Genomic DNA, 15,993 nt, shown 5'->3' on the forward strand with positions numbered 1-15,993 from the left:
TCCCCATGGGGCGGGTTTTCTGTCGTAAATTAGAGAGAGCGACCACAGGAACACGCCGACCCCATCATTTCATACGATTGTCTTCCGAAATTAGGAGAGATCTTCGAGTTTGGGATGTTTTTTTTTTTTGGAAACATACAATGGCATTAGTTTTTGGTTGCATCCCCCAGCTGCCAGTGCACAGCTGCAGCTTTTCACGGATGCAGCCGGTGCTACTGGTTTTGGAGCCTACCTGGAGGACTCTTGGTCCGCTTCCCAGTGGCCTTCATCTTGGGTTGCCGGGGGGCTGACCAAGAATCTTCTTTTACTCGAGCTGTTTCCCATAGTTGTTGCCCTGGAGTTGTGGGGTGATCGGCTCCGTAACCGGCATGTCATATTTTAGTGCGACAACTTGGGGGTAGTTTATGGTATTAACCGGCAGAAGTCTACATCCTTGACGGTTCTCAGGCTCCTTGCACAGCTTGTTTTGCGCTGTCTGGCATGTAATGTTCATTTCGAAGCAAGGCATGTTCCCGGCGTAAACAATTCCATTGCAGATGCGCTATCCCGCTTTCAATGGGTTAGATTTAGGGAACTTGCACCTTCTGCGGCAGCGATTGGTGATATCTGCCCCCCTCATTGTTGGCAGGTTATTTGTCCGGAATGGAGGGGTTAGTGCGGCACTCGCTCGCCCCCAGCACGTTGAGGTCCTACCAGTCTGCCTGGAACCAGTGGGAGTCCTTTTTCTCCCGCAAGCGTGACGGAGGTAAGCGGATTTACCAAGTCTTTTTATCTTTTATATGGGGTCTATATTCTGCTGGTAAGTCCAGGGCGGTGGTGGCGAGAATCATTTGCGGCGTTTCGTTTTTCTTGCGCTTGCATGGGCGTCGGGATTTTACCAAGGGATTCTTAGTACAAAGGGCTGTTAAAGGTTGGGCTAGAATGGCCCCGGTTCAGGATGACCCCAGAAGACCAGTTACTTTTTCGTTACTTTTTTTTAGTTTGTGATTGTATTGTCTGATGTTTGCACGTCCCCTTATGAAACGATACTTTTCCGGCTCGCTTTTGCGATGGCCTTTCACGGGGCTTTTCACATCAGCTAGTTGGTAGCTGCTTCTCATCGGGCCCCTCCTGCTTTACTTTATTCACACATTATCGTCGCCCGGTCTCTGATGTGTAAGCTGCAGCGATCCAAAACAGATCAGTTGGGTAGAGGTCGCTGGGTGTATTTGGCGGCATGTTCGGATGCATGTGTTTGCCCAGTTGCGCTGGCCAGACAGTATTTGCGCCTTCGGCCCAACTTGCCAGGTGCGTGGTTGATCCATGGTGATGGTTCCCCCTTGACCATGTATCAATTCCGATCTGTCCTTCAGCGGTGTACCCAGTACCTCGGCTTGCCTCAAGGGGTATACGGTTCCCATTCCTTTCGGATCGGGGCGGCTACAGCCGCAGCCCGTGCTGGATGGTCGGTTTCAGAAATTAAAGTGCTAGGGCGATGGAAATCGAACGCTTATAAACGCTATGTTCGGCACTGATATGTTTGCTTCTGCATTGTATATTGTCTTACTATTGTATTATTATAACGTGGAATTTTTCTGTTACCGCTCGTCACCGTTATCGGTGGGGGCCCTGAGGGATTTTGCCCTGTTTTTGCCCTGAACCACGAAAACTGATTGGCTATTGTTATCCGGGCAGGTTTTTTCAGGTTTTCACCTTGGGCCAAGTTAGGTTTTTTTCCCCCTTTGCTCCCCCTCCTCCTCCCCCCTGTCTTTTATCTTCTCTACCTTTCTTTCTCTCTTTTGATGCCGACATTTCGTTTGTGCTAAGTTTTGGCTTCCATTTGGTAACCTTGTTACATTGTGTTTTTTCTTGCAGGAGCTAATTTGGACCCTCGACCCATATGGGTCGTGGGTCACTCATTTATCCATTGGGCAGCTACATCGCCCTTGGCGTGTGACCCTCAGTCATTTGTAGCAGTAGACAGCATTCGCTGGTTAGGCAGGAGAGGTATGCGCTGGGACGCGCTGCTAGGTTTGCTGTTAGAGATGGCGTCGTGTTTTGGGGCTCCTGGTGTTCTAGTCTTGCATTTGGGGGGCAATGATCTGGGGTCTCAGTCATCCTTAGATTTGAGGTACAAGGTAGTTAAGGATCTTGAGACCATTTGTTCCTGGTGGCCATGGTGTAATCTGGTTTGGTTGGCTATCATTCCCAGGCAGTGTTGGAGGAGCGCGAGGCCTGGGGTGTTAGTCGACAAGGCAAGACGCAAGGTTAATTCCCTAGTGGCAAAAAGAGTGGTAGCTTTAGGTGGCCTGGTGATAAATCATCCTTTGATACGCTTTAGAGATTCTCACCTGTTCCGTTCGGATGGAGTTCACCTTACTGAAGAGGGGACGTCGCTGTTCTTGGAAAGTATCTTTAGGGGATTAGGTAGTTTAGTTTAGACTGATGGCGGGCCCGTCTTTAAGAGGTGTCGTCGGGCGTGGCTGGAAGGAGCGTCAGGTAAAGGGTTAGGTTCACTGCAATTTATTTTGGGGTGCAATCGGCATCAATACACTGTTGACGTTAACCTTCTGGGGTCAGCTGCACTGGCTTACTGGCCGGGCCTTTTTATGAGTGTATTGGTGCCTGATTTGGAGACCTTAAAGATTACTTGCTTAAAGGGCAATTGGCCCTGCAAGTATGGTGGAGGATAGTGGAAATTGCTTAAAGTGAATTTGGACCATTGGCTTATGACGCTCTTTCTTTCCGTCACCAGTCGTTTTTTGTATTTAAAATAAAGGCTGATCTTATTTTTATAGCAATAAAGTTGTCTGTGTCTTTATTTTAGATAAGTTATGTAAGGTTGGTTAAGCTGTACTGGTTTGGATTTGTGTTCACATATACCGATAGGGCGTTTATGGTAACTGAGCAGTCAGTGTCACAGTGTCACTGTCAGGCACTCACTGCATGTGCACTGTATGACAGACCCAGCAGTGCCTCAGTGTGTTCTGGTGTGACGGCATTGGTGAGGAGCTGAGAGAGAGAGAGTGTGTGTGATGATATAAGGCGGGATGTACTAACCTTGCGGAGTACATCCTGCCATGCTTTGCATTTCCAACTGATCGCATATGCACTAACATATGCGATCAGTAGCGCAAAGGACAACTCTTCCGATAAAGGCTGTTTTTTGCGATGTGCGCTGTGCCGTGGACATCTGGGTTTATGACCCAGGAGTCCATCTGACCATGTGCAGAGTGACGCGTCGGCCGTGGGGCATGCTGGGAGGGATTCGATCAGACTCTCTGCTCCTCCCCTGTCTGCACCAGACTCTCTGCTCCTCCCTTGTCAGTGCCAGACTCTCTATTTCTCCCCTGTCTGCACCAGACTCTCTGCTCCTCCCCTGTCTGCACCAGACTCTCTGCTCCTCCCCTGTCTGTGCCAGACTCTCTGCTCCTACTCTGTCTGCACCAGACTCTCTGCTCCTCCTCTGTCTGCACCAGACTCTCTGCTCCTCCTCTGTCTGCACCAGACTCTCTGCTCCTCCTCTGTCTGCACCAGACTACGCCCTTCCTCTGTCTGTGTCAGACTCTCTGCTCCTCCCCTGTCTGCACCAGACTCTCTGCTCCTCCCCTGTCTGCACCAGCCTCTCTGCTCCTCCTCTGTCTGCACCAGACTCTCTGCTCCTCCTCTGTCTGCACCAGACTCTACGCCCTTCCCCTGTCTGTATCAGACTCTCTGCTCCTCCCCTGTCTGCACCAGACTCTACACGCTTCACCTGTCTGCACCAGACTTGACTCTGTGCCCTTTCCCTGTCAGCAGCAGCCCCTCTGCACTTCCCTTTCGGCAGCAGCTCCACTACCCCTCACCTTTCATTGGCAGCCTCTCTGCCCTTCCCCTGTCAGCAGCAATAATTGTCCCCCACCACCAGCATTTCCTCTGGGCCCCTCAAACTTTAGATACTGCCCTGTACTTTGTCCTGCCTCCTCCTTTTTCTTCTAGTTCTCACCTCTTCATCCCTTACATATCTTATACTTTTACTGAAGTCCAAGAAGTTCTGGGGCTGCTGACCTGAAGCGTTATGGACTACCGGAGGCACAACCGTGTCCAGGACCACGTAAATGAATGTGAGGATGGCAGGTGAGCACAATCTTGGGACTTTAGTATTTTTGTTGAGCAACTGTATAGATGATTGTTCCAATAGTATGGATCCTAAACATCAAGCTTTTACTCCATAATCACATGCATTAATTGGTTTTAAGGAACTAGCGGTCAGGGATCCTCATGCAAATTATCAAAGCACCAAAAGCCCTATTATTACTGGTGAACAAGGAGATGTTTTTGTTTTTTATACTGCATTAGCCAATTCCTCTTTGGGCTGATCCTGTAGTTGTAGGACAAATCATATCACCGCCAGGGTCTGCCCGTACCCCTAAAGTGGCATGAAGCTGAAATGGGCACCAACCATTACATTCCACGAATGGGCCCTTCATGTCTCAGTTCAGCTCTTGATATAAAACACAACTTTTTTTTTACTACTTATTATTACAGAATGTAGAGTTTTTATAACCTATCAAAAAGAGTCTGAAACTGTTTGCATCTATATTCCCACTTGAGAAAAATATGTTGACATCAATTCCTTTAGTTTAAATATAGTTAAATATTTAAAGTTGTACCAAGTAAAGTACAGTATGTACTATAGATCCAGAAAAATAAAAACAAAAACCATAAGCACATTAAGGGGAAAATTTACTACGGGTTTGAACTGCCTTTGGTTTGGCTGCGGTTTCCCATTGGGATTGCATCCTGCTGATTTACTAAGCGCAAAAACACTGAGAAGCCACACTTTAGAGTAGGACTTTGAATGAACATCAATATTTTTCCCAGTAGAATAATATAAACCCCAGATTTACTAAGTGGCTGGTTTAGAACCCATTGCAGTGGGATTTTTCAAAACCATTGTACAGTACATGTCCCTGTCTCCATAAATGATATTTGTACTAATCATTTTTTTTTTATTTAAACATTTTCATCTGAATAACTGTAGTAAGCACATACAGATACAAGGAACATGGGGAAATCCCTCAGTATTGTTTATATAGTAATATTTTCATTATAAGGGCGGGATGAAAAATGCTGTCAAACCCTGAAAATGGAGGTTTGACCGCATTTCTCATGTACACCAAGCCCCGAATGAGATGCACTCCGGGGCTTGGTTGCGATGGGTAACGGCATCTTCTTGATGGCGTTACCCATAAAAGCCTATGGGCTTCTTTCTGCAGAGTGCTATAAGATCTGATTGGATCCCTCCCAGCACCCCCTGCGGCATGCACAGAAGGACGCCGGAAAGTTTCTGGGTCATAGACCCGGAAGTCCCTCCATCGCAAAAGGCCATTCTTACCGAGAGAGCAGCCCTTTGCGGCGCTGGTCATGCGTCCCGCCCTAAGTCTTTGTCAATGTAAAAAATAAAAAGAACCTTTCCTGATGAAAACCGCCTTCCCCTCCCTACCTGGCATTGGCTGATCATCCGCCAACGTTTCAGCCTCGTCCGACGCTCTCTTTCTCTTCGGGAATATAATAGATCCCTCATGTCTCCATCTCCTCTTCTTGTCTTCCTTTCTTCTCTTTCCATCGTCACCTTTTAAGACATTAAAAAAGATCAGAAGCCTGAATAATAATAATAATAATAATAATAATAATAAAAAACCTTAATTACATATACTGTAACTGCTGCCTTATTATTAGGGACACATAACCCACAGAGAGACACTAACAGAGACCAGATATAAGGAGGACTAGCTATTTGTATATAACACATCTATATACATTTTATTACCAAGTTCCCAAATTATCCAACACATATCTTATAAGATAACCTAATATTACTGTTACTGTTATTCATAGAATATATCATATTGTACCCAAAGGATAACGCAGGAGAAATTGTTACTCACATACAATGTTATATATAATGGCGGCACCAGTCTTATAACATGACTGATATTAATCTCAGTAATATAGGGCACGAGTCAGAGATGAACGCTAATGTCACCACCGCCGCTGCCATTTTGTACGGAGCAGCTGTGCGGAAATATGGAGATGTGCAGGCACCGGGATTTGTACTGAGATGAACACTGGCGGTTTCGCAAATCCAAGCAGCTGCGTATAAAGACGCAGCATCGGCCTCCTGAGTAACCCTACGGTCATGTAAAATGCCCGCTGGAACTGAGACGTCGGAACCACTTTTACTGCGTACAGGATCGCAATCACAGGCAGAGACTCACCCAGAATACGGTCATGAGCAGCGGCGGCTCTTACCCTCTTAGATGAGGGGGGCTGCCACCACTGGAAACGAGCGTCACTCACCTCTACCTGCGGGTCCCGGCAACAATCTGTCAAGTGCTGGGACCGGCGCATGCACACTAGCGGCTGGGAGCTGCGCGTGCACATGTGCATGTCACCAGCTTCCAAAGGGCTGCATTGTCTGCAGCCCCTAGGAGCCGGTTAGGGCTGGTGTAAAGGCAGAGTAGTGGCTTCATACTGGAAGCCGCTCTCTGCTAATAGCAGCCGGGACTGGCAGCCCCAGGGGGAGGAGACACCTCCCCCTGAGACTGCCTGTTGTATATCTGACTGGCAGGTGGCTCCTCCAATAGGAAGCCACTGCCAGTCACAGTAGTGTAGAGAATGCAGTCACGGACTGCACTGACTTTATACTGAAGTGGCGGATATTACTGGGGGGGCTGTAGCCTCACAGCCCCTAGGCAAGATCCGCCACTGGTCATGAGACATCAGCATTTAAGTCATCACCTCCCTGTTACCACCCACAAATGGTCCCTGCCTGTCACTCACTTCACGGATAAATCTTCACTGCGAGCGACATCAATAAATAAACTTGACGCATGCGCAGGGTGACATATACACATGTACAGGCTACCGATAATCTATAACCGTGTTCATATCCGCAATGTGTCCATCTCTGAGTCAGGCCCATAGTCCATATACTGTGTATAGTAATTATGTGTAGCACTCATTTGTACTCAAATAAACCCTGCTGGGTGCCCTCCATAAGAGACAACTGTCGACTGACCCGTAAGTAGAGAAATAGTGATAGGAGACTGCAGCGCTCTGGGCTTATGGAATAAAGATTCAAGAAACTACAGTTTGCAATGTTTCAGCGCTTTAATGCGCATTTGTCAAGCAATACAATTGTATTGCTTGACAAAAGCGCATTAAAGCACTAAAACGTTGCAAACTCTAGTTTTCCAATCTCATACATGCACTGCGCTCACCTATTTACACTCCAAGCTGTATTTCATTTAAATAGAGGAAATGTATCTGGCCAGTCCCTACATGGAGTCACAGTAATATGGGAATTGCTCTGTATCCTTTCCCACCAGGTATCACACAGCTCAGGCACTGCAGATAGATGGGTGACGTGCAGTAACGCCTATTGTGTATTATGTAATGTTGGGGTCACATTTTCCCTTGTGCCCCATTTTCCCATATATAAGCCAAACCTTGCCAGCTAATTCCCCCGGTGCCCATTAATGTGAATGCTTGGGGGAGGTTCTGTCTCTATAAGCCTATGAGCCAGCAGCCCTGAGCCCATGGATATAGCATAGTGTGTGTATAACATGTGTGTGACAGCTGGTGGCAGAGGATACAGAGTAATGCTCATGTTACTGTGCCCCCGTGTAGGGACCGGCTAGAAGAGGGGAGATTTTCCTTTTATTAATATCTGTATCTGAATAACTGTAATAAGCAGCTCATCACATGCAGCATCATGAACCCCCTTATTATTGTTTATATAGTAACATTTTCTATTAAACACTTTGCCAGTGTAACATTATAAAGTAAATTAGATGAATATCCAACTACATTTAGTGTCTCTGATACTGCTGGGGCCCTACATCTGCCCCATACTAATGGGTGTACTCCCTGATGTACCCTCCTTCCCCTCTCTACCTGGTCTCTGCTGGTCTCCATGTAATGCTTTCTCCTTGCTGCCCGATGTCTTCCTCTTCTCTACCAGGGATTCCTGTTGTCGCCATTTTCTCTTCCGGCTCCTCTTCCCGCTCCTCTTCTCTTGATAATCTTCAGGGCCTGGTATCTTCCTTTCCAGCTCAGATGCTCCCTTCCTGGCTGGCTCTGGTGCTGTCTCTCTGTTGTTCATCTTCCTGCTCCTCTTCCTTCCGGCCATTGTCACTGACTCCTGTGCTGGCTGCTGCTACTGCTCACTGGGCTCCGTCTTCTCCAAAAACGTCAGTTGGAAGATGTAACTGCCGCTCACAACTTTGAAAGTAAACAATGCTGTTGCCATGACTACAGGTGCATGAGGCCAGGATGGGAATCCTGTCATGTGACCAGCTTGCTGCTCTCTCATATACACTATAACACATATATACTACTAGTGAGGATCTGTGTTTCATGGAGAGGTAGAGGAATTTGTGGAATAGACTTTTATTTAGTGTATTTTGAAGATTAAGTCAATTACACATTATTTTTGCATTATTTCAAGTTTTTTTGTAAATCTATTTATAACTGCAGAAATGGAACATAGGTCAAAATGTACATAAGGTTATATGGTACCTGCATGGTAACTAATTCACCATTATAATAATACAACAGAAGACAGGTCCCCTGGACCAGTCTGCCGGGTAGAAGAAGGCAATACTGTAATTGAGGTCAGGGTGCCTTTGTGCTTTCATCTAGTAAGTAACAACACAGGTGAAGTGGAATTAGGGAGGTGAGAGGGCTGGATATGATTGTACAGAGACCCACCAATTATAAAGTGTAGTAGGATATTAAAGCTTAGAAGCAGCTGCAAATTAATTATACAGTGAAAGCAGCGGGGGGGGGGGGGGGGGCTATTATAGAGGCACCAAGAATGGTAATGTTTTATGAATTCAGAATGGTCTAATATAAGAGACTAGGCACATCTAATATGCTGAGAGGGGGTTTCTGACAAGAGTGCAGGTAAAATGATGATGATGATAAATTGATCAGTTAAAAATGTACATTTATTAGGTATTTAATTAATAAGCAGCATTAGGTCAAAAAATTGTTCTGGGAGCGATAGGAAAAGAAGGGTCTGTCCTACTCTCTCTAATAAGATAATCTCTCTCTTTTTATTCTTCAAATGCAGAGCGCTATGTTGGGGGAATTCATATATGGTGATCTATGTGATATAATACATAGATAATGGCACAGACATATAAGTAATGGGAAAATCAGAAGATACTGATCCAATTATTCATAGATGATGTATATCAAGCCCCTATTACCGTGGACAGAAGTGCAATATCTGCATAAGTCTTTCAGGTATTTAGAAAATAGAAATGTATGAAATATCATACAGTCACTTTACATGAATAATTCCTGATTTATGGTCACATAAAACGTATCTTCTGCAGGAATGACCAACAATCTGTATCACTCTTACACTGTTATACCCCTTTTCCACCAAAATTCTGGGTCTGACCCGGAGTTGGAACAGGGTTCCTATATGGATCAGACCCGGAATTTAGCTGGCGCCGACTCAGGATATTCCCGAGTCGGCGCCGCTCACACCGCAGTCGGGTCTGCATAGACCCGGCTTTTCCGGCGTGAAAGTGGACGCTTGGAGATGACGTCATCTCCAAGCGCCACTGAAGCCGGACCAATCGGCCGGCATGCGGCTCACTCCAGGTCATCAAGACCCGGAGTGCGCCGTACACACAGCAAGGTTTCATAGGCTACGCCCGTGTTAAACCCTGCTATTTACCTGGGTTGGATTGCTGGGTCACTCGACCCGGCAGTCCAACCCTCACCCCTTTTACACCAAGGAGCTGCCCGGGTTAACCCTTCAATAACCCGGGTTTTAGCTCCAGTGTAAAAGGGTTATAATTGTATAATCTCAGGGGTTTGTATATCACAGCATGGGGTACAATATATCAGTGGTTTCCTTGCAGGATGTAGTGTGAGAAGCATGTGTATGAGTGTAATACATCAGGGTGATTATCAGCATGTGTTACAGCATGGGAGATCAAGGAGCCAATATAGGAATAAACTTATATGCACTAGGTGACCGGTCTATGTGGAGATTGCGGCCCAAATAACCACATAAAATCTATGCACTCTGTAACTGCGCCTCCGTATATAGGGCCTATATATATGTATACAGCTGCTGTGTGAATATATGCATACGATAATCGTTCTGCTGTGTAAATATCGGCATAGCATACACCTCTGAATCTGTCCCATAGCTGTTATACTGTAGAAATCGGTGTCTGGTGACGGCTATGCTCCTTTGTGGTCTCTGGTGATGTAACGAGCGTGAGTGACACATAATTGGGACACCAAGCACTGGCCACGTGGTGCTAAGCTGCAGGTGTATGCAGAGCCGGATTTAGACCTCATGGGGCCCTAGGCAAGGTACCGGTTTGGGACCCCCTCCCTCAAACAATCCTGTGCATACATTACAGTAGGTGTCTCTGGACCCCACTTGGAATGTCACAGGCGAAAACGGGAAAGAAGGAAATGGGAGGAAAGGGTGAAAAATAGGGTGACAGGAAGAAAGCTCATCAGGGTCCCTACCTGCCTGGCCTTGTTGGGTGCAGCACTGCTGCTGCTGATTGCTACTGGTGGGCGGCGGCGGGGCTAGCCAGGTGGATGATGGATCACCAGCAGGGAGGGACAGGGGCGGATCTAGACTCTTACTTTTGGGTGGGCGGTGTGTGTATATGCAGTGGTGACAAGGATGTGCTTGCCACCGCATCGGCGATCCATCCATCATCATAGATCCCAATGGGGGCCCAGGGAGTGAGGTACGTGTCGCCTGGGTCCTCAGACTCCTCATTAGTCCGTTTTTAGTCACCTGTAGGAGGGGGACCTTGTGTGTCATATCAGGGCCGGGCTAGACCAAGTAGAGCCCAGGACAAAAAAATCAATACAGGTTGAGTCTCCAATATCCAAATATTCCGAAATACAGAATATTCCGAAATACGGATTTTTTTTGGCATGACTGAGAAAATTAAACCTTTGATTTTTGATGGTTCAATGTACACAAACTTTGTCTAAGGCAGAAATTATTACAAATATTGTATAAAATTACCTTCAAGCTGTGTGTATAGGGTGTATATGAAACATAACTGAATTTTATGTATGTACACAAACTTTGTTTGAGCCACAAAATTATTGAAAATATAGTATAAAATGACCAGCAGGCTGTGTGTATAAGGTGTATATAACACATAAATGCATTATGTGTGTATATTGGGGTCCCATTCCCAAGATATTCCATTATGATATGCAAATATTCCAAAATACGGAATATTCCATTATCCAAAATACCCCTGGTCCCAAGCATTTTGGATATCGGAGACTCAACCTGTACTGTATTTGTGTGTACTAAATAAAAACTCACCTTACCTATATGGTGGTTTCTCGGCAATGGGGAACCTCTAAAGAAATTGATCCTCCGTGGGCAGACAGTGTCCTCAATCAGTAGTCACTATTCACGTTGAATATCACATGGTCCGGAAGATGCCTGTTTGTGTAGGAATATAACCAATGTCATCATCGTACAACAGAAGTTCAACCTGAAATGTGCCCCCTGTGTCCGCTCCAGCCTCCTGCCCCGTGTTCCCCCCAGCTTCCACCTATCTATGTCCCCTCCAGTCCCCTGGCATTCCAGCCTCCAGTCCTCTGTGTACCCTCCAGCCCCCCATCATTCCAGCCTCCAACCACCTGTCATTCCAGCCTTCAGCCCTGTTTCCCCTCCAGCCACCTGTCCTCTCCAGCCCCTCATCATTCCAGCCTTCAGCCCTCTGTGTCCCTTCCAGCCACCTGTCATTCCAGCCTCCTGTCCCCTCATCATTCCAGCCTTCAGTCCTCTGTGTCCCCTCCAGCCCCCTGTCATTCCAGCCTCCTGTCCCCTCATCATTCCAGCCTTCAGTCCTCTGTGTCCCCTCCAGCCCCCTGTCATTCAGCTTTCAGCCCTCTGTGTCCCCTCCAGCCCCTCATTCTTCCAGCCGTCAGCCCTCTGTGTCCCCTCCAGCCACCTGTCATTCCAGCCTCCTGTTCCCTCATCAATCCAGCCTTCAGTCCTCTGTGTCCCCTCAAGCCCCCTGTCATTCAGCTTTCAGCCCTCGGTTGATGCTAGATCCAGTAGCGGTTCTAGGTCCAGGCAAGCCGGGCCGTCGCCCGGAGCGCCATGGTGTCCGGCGGACGCTGGAAACGCCCACCCTCCCTCCCGGTGCTAAAGTGTTTATGAAGCTTCAGGGGGAGGGAGCGGAGGAGGGAAGGGGCGGCCACACAGGACGGCGCTAGGCGCAGCAAAGCCTAGCGCCGGCCCTGGCTAGATGTGGCTAAAGGACCTCTCTGACGTATCAACCACGTGACCGCTGCAGGAGGCTGGACTGCTCCTGCGTTACCATCCAGGAGGGCACAGAGGGGGCATAAATATCTGTGGTGAGCGTAGCGAGGCACCGTGCCCGAAGCGTGGCGAGCGCAGCGAGCCCTCGAGGGTACACTTTTGGTCCCCCGTTAGCATCCCTGCCCCTCCCCCTTTCATGCCGGGTCACGTGGGTGTGACGTCACAGGTCCCCTGCAGCCCTCTATTCTAGTCATAACCTTCAGCCCTCTGTGTCCCCTCCAGCCACCTGTCATTCCAGTCTCTAGCCCCGTGTCCCTCAAAGCCCCACAACATTCCGGCCTCCTGTCTCCCCTCCAGGCCCGTCATCCTGTCTCCCCTCGAAGACCCCTGTCATTCCAGCCTCCAGCCCCGAGTAACCTCAACAACCAACCAGCTCCCCGGCCAACCCTCCAACTTACCTTCATTTCGGCAGCTGGACTGCTCCTTTTTCTTTGAGTTTGGGGTCCTGCTGCTCCAACAACGGCAGCCAGTGTAGTAGTGTGTGCTGCTACTTGCTCCTCAGGCTCTGACTCTTCCTGACTGAGCAGAGTTGTCTCTGCAGAGAGCCGTCTGGATCGAGGGGGCGTGGCCTAATCGTGGGTCCGTGGCCACGCCCCCTTATGGAGAAAAAACTTTGTTTTCCCCTTTTGTGTTACGGGGGCCCTGGATCCGCCACAGGAGGGACACAGCGGCGGGCCGTGGATTGGGTGAGTCACTGTGTGCCTTGTGCACACACGCAGACCCTTCCCTCTTGCGCAGGCAGGCTGCCTCGTGCACACAGTCTCTCTTTCCCAGAGAGCACCATGCAGACAGCCGTGCGGGACTCTCTGGGTGAGGAGGCGGGACCGCGTGACGTCATGGCGTCACGCGGTACTCGCGAAGTGCTCCTCTGGGAGTCCTGTGACAGGTGATTTCTAACGGCAAAGGGGCCCGTCCACGGGCCCCTTGGGTCCCGCCGGGCCCTAGGCGAGCGCCTAGGATGCCTAGCGGGAAATCCGGCCCTGGGTGTATGAATCCGTGCCCTGGGGTCACTAGGCTGCAGGGGGAGCGGGAATCTCTGTCAGCTGATGTAGATTGCCAGCTGTAGATTGTGGTCTTTACAACAAAGGAGAGCAGAAATGGAGCACAGGGGTCACCAGATACCGCTGGGAAAGACAAAATATCTTCTGCACCTGGATTTCTAAGGTACATATAACAGCTATATAAGGGGGAGCACTTACAGTTTGCAAAGACATTATTTGTTCCCCAATCTCCGTATAGACCGATCACCTGGTGCATAGAGGTACATTCCTAATGTGGCCTCTGATATCAGTGGTACCATTCAGTGTAATTACTGTTTTTTATTTCATTGAATCCCCTGAATGTATGCTGCCTATTACAAATGGATACACTTTGTTTCCAGAGCTGTAATATTGATGATTATGAGTGTATGCAGTCAGTGCTCTGCAACAAAGTGCTATATATTTTATTATATTCTAGTGGTTCACACCCTCATTGATAAAATAATTTTTTACTTGCATTAATTTATTGTTTTATCCAACTCAGTACCCAGCTCTTTTCTTTTTTTATATATTTTCCATTATGGAGACTCATGTGGGTTCCTGCACCTTATGCCGCATACACACTAGACGATAAGTTGGACGATATGAACGATAACGATATCATTATCGTTCATCGCTTTCAATATCGTCCATTCTGTATGCAAGACATAATTAACGATGCGCGCTCCCGCGGATTGTTAATGATGTCTTTCATCGCTCGTACTCGCAGCGCAACCTGACGATATTATTATTATTATTAACAGTTTCTTATATAGCACAGCATATTCATTTGCGCTTTACAAAAGGAAATATCATTAATAGAACCTAACTGGGTAGTAACAGACAGACATAAAGGTAAGAGGATGATATCATCAGGTTCTGCAAGTACGGGGATGAGGGAGGGTGCCATCACTGAACGATATCGTTAATGATATCATTCGGTGTGTATGCTCAATGACGATAATGACAGTGAGTCTGGCAACGCAGGGGAAACACTTAGCGCTATTGATCAGGGAGCATATCGTTAAGTGTGTATGAGCCCTTAGCTAAAGAGTCCAGCTGCCAATCAGCAGACATTGCCATAGTAACGTTGAAGAGCCTAATTATTTAGTGCTGAGTGGTTTGGAAGCTGTGGATATAATTAATTGTGGGGCTGTTTATTGTCAGAAATAGGTCTATTTATTTAATCTGAATACTACTTATTTATTGCCGGGCTGTTTGGAGGGGGAAGGAGTGTATTATTGTGAATACTATTATTTTAATGTCAGGGCATGTTGGGGATAAACAGGTCTATTTATGAAATGTGACTACTAATTTAAAGTTGTGGCTGGTTGAGGAGAATAGGAGGGAGGCCTAATTGTTACATGTGGGTGCTATAGATATAACAAGTCATAATTGGAGAGCTGGAGGCTTAGGGGTCTATTCATGATGTTAATTATGGGGGTCCGATAATTTCCCCAGGGATTTCCCCTGTACCCCTGTTGGCCAGTCCAACCTGACTGAGCTTAAACCACCAGAAGCAGCAGAGGGAAGTGGAAGCTGCAATAACAGGTAGGAAAGAAGGACATTGTGTCAGCTGTCCTGATTCTGGTGGGCCGTCCTGGTTTTGGGTGACTGTCACGCTCAGTAAAAACATTGTAGGGACAGTTGATAGATATCTCCTCCGTCACATTACTCTCCACATGACGTCAGAGCTGCATGCAGTGCACTCAGCATTGGATTTTATGTGGATGGGAAAATGTTTGGAGCAGCTTAGTTTTCATTTTTATTATTTCTTGGACTCTTTATTTGACTTGTTGTAGCCATTAACTGTTTTATGTGGCAGCTATCACATTGTTTTCTACTAGTTCAAACCACTGCAAACATCAAACAAAGGAACAAAACAATGTACAGTGGTCCTGATTCACTAAGGATCGCAACTGCGTATGCAATTGCGATTACACATGCAGTTCAACTGCGATAGTATGCTAATCCATTGCAATCGATATCCCGTCGCAGCACTACACAGGGACGCCCACTTTACTTTACACACATATGTACTGTCTAGCAAGACTGCAAAACCATCGGTACAATCGAGTACCATCGCATCCTCACACACACTTGCACAAGCTCTTACCTTACTAAGAAATTGCTAACGTCTATGCACGCTATGACGCCTCATACTGCGTAGGCCATTGGATTGGCTAATTTATGCACGCCCCTGCAACAGCGTGCAAAAGCAACTAGGATGCCTGCGTTTCTCAGACCACCCCCCACAAACAGCACTTCCTGTCAACCACTCTGCGATGGATCTGTGTAGTCACTGCGATCGCAGTCCCGATCGCAGCAGGTGGTTTGCGCACTTTGATGCATATGCATGCGCAGTGTGAAATAATCAGCCGATTGAGTGCACAATCACAGTTGCGTACGGTAGTGAATCAGCCCCACCGTATATTCCGAACTGTCTCTATATATTATTTTAAAATATCACCTGAAGAGCCAACATTGTCCATTTTTTTAAGTTTCTTGGCCTCAAGGATGACAACGATGAGTTTAGGAGTCACAGGAGTATAATACAGTGAGAAGCACGTGCCTCTGAGTCCTTCATACTGTAATAAGGTTTAA

At 47.3% G+C, this 15,993-nt stretch overlaps 1 pseudogene; it reads left to right on the top strand.

Moving 5' to 3' along the window:
• The first annotated feature begins 642 nt into the window (after positions 1–642).
• On the top strand, positions 643–1,514 carry LOC148442454 (uncharacterized; annotated as a pseudogene).
• Positions 1,515–15,993: the final 14,479 nt, after the last annotated feature.

The sequence above is a fragment of the Taudactylus pleione genome, unplaced genomic scaffold (assembly GCF_031769625.1).
Source record: "Taudactylus pleione unplaced genomic scaffold, aTauple2 ptg001500l, whole genome shotgun sequence".
Classification (NCBI taxonomy): Eukaryota; Metazoa; Chordata; class Amphibia; order Anura; family Myobatrachidae; genus Taudactylus; species Taudactylus pleione.